The following is a 7,470-nucleotide window of genomic DNA, read 5'->3' on the forward strand; positions in this document are numbered from 1 at the left end:
ATTATATCTCATAAAATGATCCACTTGGTCAAAAAAAAAAAACTTATCAAAATGATGTTAAAGTTGGATATTAAAAGAGCTTATGATGAGGTAAATAGAGTTTTTTTATTCAAAGTTCTGGAAAATTTTGGTTTTAAGGAGGATTGGATTAGATGGGTAAAGGGATGTTTAACATATTTAAGGTCTTCAATGCTGGTTAATGGTAGTCCCCGAGATTTTTTTGAGTTAGAAAAAGGGATTAGGCAAGGTGACCCTTTATCCCCTTTCTTATTTATAATTTTGGCTGAAGTATTGGGGAGGCTAATCACAGTAAGAAGGGTTAGAGGCTTGTGGAAAGGGGTAAAGGTGGCAAGGGGAGTGAACTCAATGTCACATCTATAGTTTGTGGATGACACCTTTCTCACGGGTGAAGCTTTGGAGCAGGAAGCTAGAATTATGAAAAAACATTGGAAATTTATGGGAAAGTATTAGGACAAAAGATAAATTGGGCAAAGTAAATTTTTTTTTTTAACACCTCTCTTTATAGAATAAGAGCTATTGGAAGAATTTTGAATATAAGGCATGGAATTCTTCTGAGTAAGTATTTGGGAATCCCTTTATTCCAAGGGCATAATAAAAGTGAAGTGTGGAAGGGATTGGTAGAAAAATGTCTAAGGAAGATGGAAGGTTGGAAAGGTAAGTGGTTGACTTCAGCAGGAAGGATTTTGATGCTAAAATTTGTGGTTTCAGCAATGCCTATTTTCTCAATGATGTGTTTAAAAATCCCAAAGAAGGTGATTAATCTAGTGGAAAGGTGGATGAGGAAATTCTTCTCGAGTGGGGCAAGAGAGGAGAATAAGTGGCATTTACTTTAAGTGGGAAACAATATGTAGGCCCAAGAAGTTTGGAGGGGTAGGAATTAGAGATTGGAACACAGTGAATACAACTTTAGGGGCTAAGTTAGTGTTGCAATTGGAAAATGATGCAGAGCAATTGTGGATAAGGATTCTTAAAGCTAAATATTTGGATTCTAATGAGAGTATTAGGATTTTAACTATTCAAAATCTGATTAGAGGTTTTGCAATATGGAACTTTATTCTATCATGCAAACATGTCATTACAAACCATATTTCATGGGTCATAGGTAATGGTAATAAGGCAAGGTTTTGGGAGGATTCATGGAATGGAAACAAATCTTTAGATGAGGAAATAGGGGATAGAGATATGAAAAAGATTTTATGTGATTTTTGGGGCAGGAATGTGAGAAATTATATGGAGGAAATTGAAGGGGTATTTGGGAAAAAATGTATGTGAAAAGATTGGATAGTGGAGGGCCTATCAGAAGGATAGCAACAATCCCTTAGGGAGATCTTTAAGAGAAGAAAGGTATGCATAAGTAATAAGGAAGATAAGATTAGCTGGTGTACAAAAGCCTTGGGTAAATTTCCAGTTAAGCTTGGCTATGAAATTTTAGACACTAGGGTGGAAGAATGTTTTGAAGCTAGGGATTTGTGTTGGAGTAAAGAAATTCTCCCAAAGGCTGGAGCATTCGCATGTCTAGCAATACAAGGCAGAACCCTAACAGGGGATAGAAGACAAAGATTTGGTTTTCAGGGCCCTACAAATGTATTATGTGTGGAAAAGAAGAGGAGAATGTTGATCATTTATTGTTAAATTGTGACATAAGAGCAAAGTGTTGAAGTTGCCTTCAAGGAAAATTGGGTTGGGCTGGACCATGGAGCCCCTCTCTTAAGGCATTCTTCATTTCATGGTCGAGGGGAGGAAGAAAAAAAAAATTGAATGCATTTGGAAAGTAAGTCCCTCAATTGTGATATGGGAGGTCTGGAAGGAAAGAAATAGAAGGATATTTCAGGATAGATTAGAGACAATTGATTAGCTTCTAAAAAGGATTGATAATTCTATTGAAGAAGTGATGAATGCAACAATATTTAGGAAAAAATTATCAAATTGTGTGTTCATGAACTATGATCGGGCAAGTCAAAAAATGTGGCTAGGGATTAAAATAGGAAAGGTAGGAGCTACAGGAAAAGCAATTTCTAAAACCAAGAAAAGGGAGGATGCAAAGTGGGTAGTGTGAGACCTCACCTGACCCACTATAGTATAGATGACATATTTGCATTATGATACTTCCAATTTGATGTTTTGATATACTTTCAAGACTATAGGGTTATGTTATCTGCACTTTAATTATCTGCACATTAGGACCTAATTGATATAATTAATGATCCAATTTAATGTTCTAAATTATTTTGACTACTTTAATAGAAAGTGAATTTGTAGAAATGCTTGGAAATGTCAAAATATAATGTTAGTGTTAAAGGATAGATTTTGTTATGTAATAGAACCTAATATTATGAATGGGATGATCGAACACATGTGGATGCAATTTTATGACATGATAGTATGTGAAATATTAATTGGATTAATATGTTTCATGACTTAATGTGATATCTAGATAAATGTTAATTTGATTATGGTAATTTATGATATGTAGATAAATGCTAATCTGATTATGATGGTTAATGGTATGTAGATTTGATATTCTAACATCTTGAATGATTTATTTGAAATGATCAGAAAAGGAAATTTAATATGAAATATGTTAATAGGGACTTCGTCAAATTTGAAATTTTATGCATTTATGATATATATATTGATATGACCTTCCTGGACTACTGATGCTCAAGTTTAATGTGTAGGAAGTGGAACCATGGAAATTCTTGGGGGAAACAAGTTCCAAATCTTTGTGAACACAGTTTAACTGAGGTGAATCTTTGGAAGATTCAAAAGCCTCATTGTGAAAGTATTTTTCTTTGTAAATGTGAGTTTGCTTGTGGAAATTTTTAATCATTAAGATCCATTAGGGGCATGTCATGATGATGTGAAATGTGTTTTTTATGTGTCACTTGGCACTTGTGGACTTTATGTGTAATTGACATGTTATTTAGGGTTTTGGATTATGGTGGCAATTTACCCTAAAACTAACAACCTTGTTAATGAGTAAGGAAACCCAATTGGCAAGGGGTGGGATGGGTCACAATCAAAGGAAATTCGAAATTTGACATGGCTAGGGTTTTGAGGGGTCTTTAAGTGGTCCCAAAGTGTCTTTTAGGTGAAAATAAGCTACCCATGTGATAGTATATCAAGTTAGGGACCTAATTTTCATCATGTGAGTGCTTAGACAGCTTAGAGGGCCCCTTTACCCATGCATTCTCCCATCAATTCGAAATTTGAGTTGTCACATGTGTTCTCTTCCATGTTTCCCACTAAGTCAAATATATAAAATTTAGAGGAGAGAAGCTTGTAAGAGGGAGTGGCTTAGTGTCCTTGCTAAAATAGTTAGTGAGAAGGCCTTATTAGAGGCTCTTGGACAAACTAGTAGTGTAATGCCCTGCCCGAAGATCCTTGGAACAAGGATTCAAATCAAACCAAGATTTTTTTTTTTTTACAAGTATGAATGCAAAAGAAAACCATCATACAGGGATCACAAAGATCACAACGGAAGACTTCAACACAATCCTGGCAACCAACGAATCTTCGAATGCCACTACCCAACCGAAACACCCAAACAAAACCAACAACCACCACAACAAGATGAGGGCACAAGAAAAGACCACTCATCAACAAAACACCAAGCTGGGGTAAAATGCAGAATCCCAAAATTTGGCTAAGCCTGAAATCCTGAAGCCCTGAAAATTGGCTAAGTCTGGATTTTTGAAGCCTTGAAATTTCCTAGAATCCATAACTTATCTCCGAGAGGTCTGAAACCTATCTCAAACGATTTGTCGCATATATTAAAATATGTCAACTTATACTTAAACAATATATTTTAAACCTCGAAGGACTACAATAGAAACCCAAAAATTGAATTTCAAAAGAAACCTCCTGAATTCAAAATGCAACAACATAGGCTTGAAGAATTCCCAAAAGGGTATCCAGATCAACTCTCAAAAAGATCGGATCACGAAGAAAAGTGCCCGTTGATGGCATGCGCAGGTTTTTCACAAAAATCATGCGACACTTTTTACTAAGGGAGGGCGACACTTCTCCCTTACTGAGTGCGACACTTCTCAAGAAGGCGTGCGATACTGGAAAAGTATCACGTGACATTTCTCATAAAGTCATGCGACACTCTTCCAGTCCCGTACGAAACTTCTCTAGTAATGCATGCGACACTTTATAGTATCGTACGACATTCTTTCTATGGGCGTGCAATACTTTATCAATGTCACACAATGCTAAACAAATGTCGCCCATAGAAAGTAAAAACACTTCCAGAACTCAAAAACGGGGAAAAAATCGACAAAAGAACCTCCACACCGGGGAGTATCGGAACCACGAAGGCTCGAGGAATGAACACTCGAGCGCAAGAACCACACAGAAAGGAGAACATCTATCCATCTAAACTACAGCAACAAAGAACACACTGAAATAAACATCATAGAGAACAAAAGCAACATCGCAATGTACAGAAATGCATCTCAGGAACAAAACAACCAAACTAAGCACGTGGTTCCTCCCAATCGTCAATAGCATTATAAGACCATCGTGGGTCCTAGCCATCCCCCACGCGTAACATCCCAAGCCACCGACCAGATCGTCAGTACTGTCGTAATAGGGACGTCACTACTAAAAACATGCAACAATATAAGCACACGAAAATCTAACATGCTAGTGATAACGCATAAGATAATCCTACAGTAAATAACATCACCTATCACATGCTAAACAGCAATAAGCAACAGATATGCTAATACAACAAGTCACAGCATCTAATCATATGCTAAACATCATAATAAGGGAATGCGTCAAATAAAATAACATCATCTAAACATGATATACAAGCATCCCAATGAAAGCATAAATCATAAGAAAGCATACTCTGGAACCCGAAGTACCAAGTGAAGACATCCAGCAACGGTCGCACTAGGACAAAAGATTGTCTCTGTACACCGATCCCTAGTAGTGGTAAAGGTAGCTACACCTCCCAACCACATGGCACCCGTAGGTCCACACCCGCCGTGCTGATGGAGATAATGATCCAACCACAAACACACACAAAACACAACATCCATGGCTAACACTCATGCCAAACAGTATGATGGCTGCAACCAAGAACCTAAGACAATGCAAGGAGTAAAGGTCCTGGTCAGACACTCAATAGGCTACTATGTAGGGGCTGACATCCTAGAGAGTCGCTTGGCATCAAAAAGCCCAAGCTTGGATCGTGTGTCCTCAAACTTAAACGGGTGCTCACACATTGTGTCCTCGAACTTAATCGGGTGCTCACACATTTTACCTATCTTAAGTTTTATTACCAGTCACACATTTTATTTAGTTATCACTTATATAAAGCTTCCTCTGCCAACCCATGACGCCATGATCGTCGGGCTGCGAGATAGAAGCCCCCTCCAGATGCTACCCTACCCTACCCATGCTCATCCTACGACAAGTGCCCGTGGGCATGCATACTCCCATCCCAACCCCAATGATCATAACTTCCGGCAAATCCATGAAAGATTGGGCCTCGCAAGTCACCCAACAAATGTACGAGCACGTACTCGTGTGTGGCGCACCACCATCACGAAGATCATAACACAAGGACAAGAATGAGACCATAATGCAAAGAAAACACCCAACTGAAAGCAACACGGGAAGGATGGATTCTATACGAATCTCAAAGCCCATAAAAATCATACATCATGAAATCACTCAACCGGCCTCAATCCGAGAGTATGGATTCTACACGAATCCCAATGATGTAACAAGACCAAACATCATGAACTCACTCAACCGACCTCAATCTGAGAGTATGGATTCTACATGAATCCCAATGATGTAACAAGACCAAACATCATGAACTCACTCAACCGGCATCAATCCGAGAGTATGGATTCTACACAAATCCTAGCATTCATGAAACAAAAGCAAAGGTCCAAAAGAAACCATAACAGGTGTAAAATCACTCAACCGAACACGTCGGGAGTACGGATGCAACACGCATCCCAATGTAACATAAAAGGTACAAAAGTGGTCTGACTGATATCCAAACGGATCATCAAGGTCCACGACCCACATTGTGCCAAGAAAACTTGAGAAAACAGAGCGACACGCAAAACGAGGTAAAAATTCCAAAAATTTGGAAAACTACAAAATTAAAACCCATTTGGCCTTTGGGTTCAAAAACCCCAAAAATCCAAAAATAAATGGAATCAAACACCGTATGCAAAAATGGCTAGCATAACAGTGTAAAATTCCAAACCCTCATCCCAAAAAAATAGGGAAATGTTCATACCTGCCCAACCGGGTAGAACTAGCATACAGAAACGGAGGGGAACACTAGTTCTCAGCCTCCAAACAAACGGCTACCAAAAACAGAAGCTGAAATGGAGTAGAAACACTAAAACGGGAAAGCCCTACCTCACAGCCAAAAGGGCAAAACGGGAATCTGAACCATAAAATAAATATCTCGCAGAAGTAGCTGAAAATTGCGGCAATCCAAGGTTTCCCCGAGCTGGATCCAACGAGCCCAACCTCGCGACGATCCCACGCCCGTAGCTCCCACAACGAACAAAATAGTAAATCCTCATGAAGAGAATTTTGGGTTTTACTCTCCAACTTTCCAATTCAAAAGTGAGAAGTGAGGAATTAAATTCCTCTTTGGATATTTATTCACTTTTCGGGTGAATAATCGATTAGGGCATTTAACCAGCCAATCCAGTTAAACCCCGAATTGACCCAAACGAAAATAGGCTATTCCTATAAATAGGAATTCATCTATGGCAAAGCTGCCAGAAAATAAAATAAATCAATTAAAAAGCCCGAAAACCCAAAAACACATAAATCTCCTTAATAACATTCGCGACAAAGCGAACCTCTAAATGCACAAACACGCTTACTAGTCTAATCACATAATGCAAATGAGTTCGGATTTAATAATCATCGAAAGGTTTAAATTAAACATTTAATTAAAGATACGTCGACCATATAAGGACGACATTGGTAAAATATGAAAGGCTGAATCACTAACTCCATGTGCCACTGCCAGGGATATAAATCCTACACACTAAACCACACGATCAAGTGCAATTGCATATAATAACATAGCCGAAGCAATAAATGCATTAAATCACCTAATTTAACCATTTATTTAATTATATTAAAATAATCTATTTACATCACTCGCGTTCGCATAAAGCATAACAACGTAGGAATGAAGTAAATAACCATAGTACTAAATCCATCACATAACATAATCAGAGGTATGTCCAAATACCAGATAACCAGATATCATCATAAAACACACCGTCATCTCAAAATGGCATCATCATGCAATATGATTAACTGAACAACATAGTAGTCTAAAACCCATGATATTGGAATCAAAGAGTAACATTTGACCCTCAGGTCATCTCAAATGTAAAACATCACATAAGAACAGATATCTCTCAGATCAAAATAAAACAAGGT

The sequence above is a fragment of the Cupressus sempervirens genome, chromosome 10 (genome assembly GCF_028749045.1).
Source record: "Cupressus sempervirens isolate cs-2001-9-10 chromosome 10, ASM2874904v1, whole genome shotgun sequence".
NCBI lineage: Eukaryota > Viridiplantae > Streptophyta > Pinopsida > Cupressales > Cupressaceae > Cupressus > Cupressus sempervirens.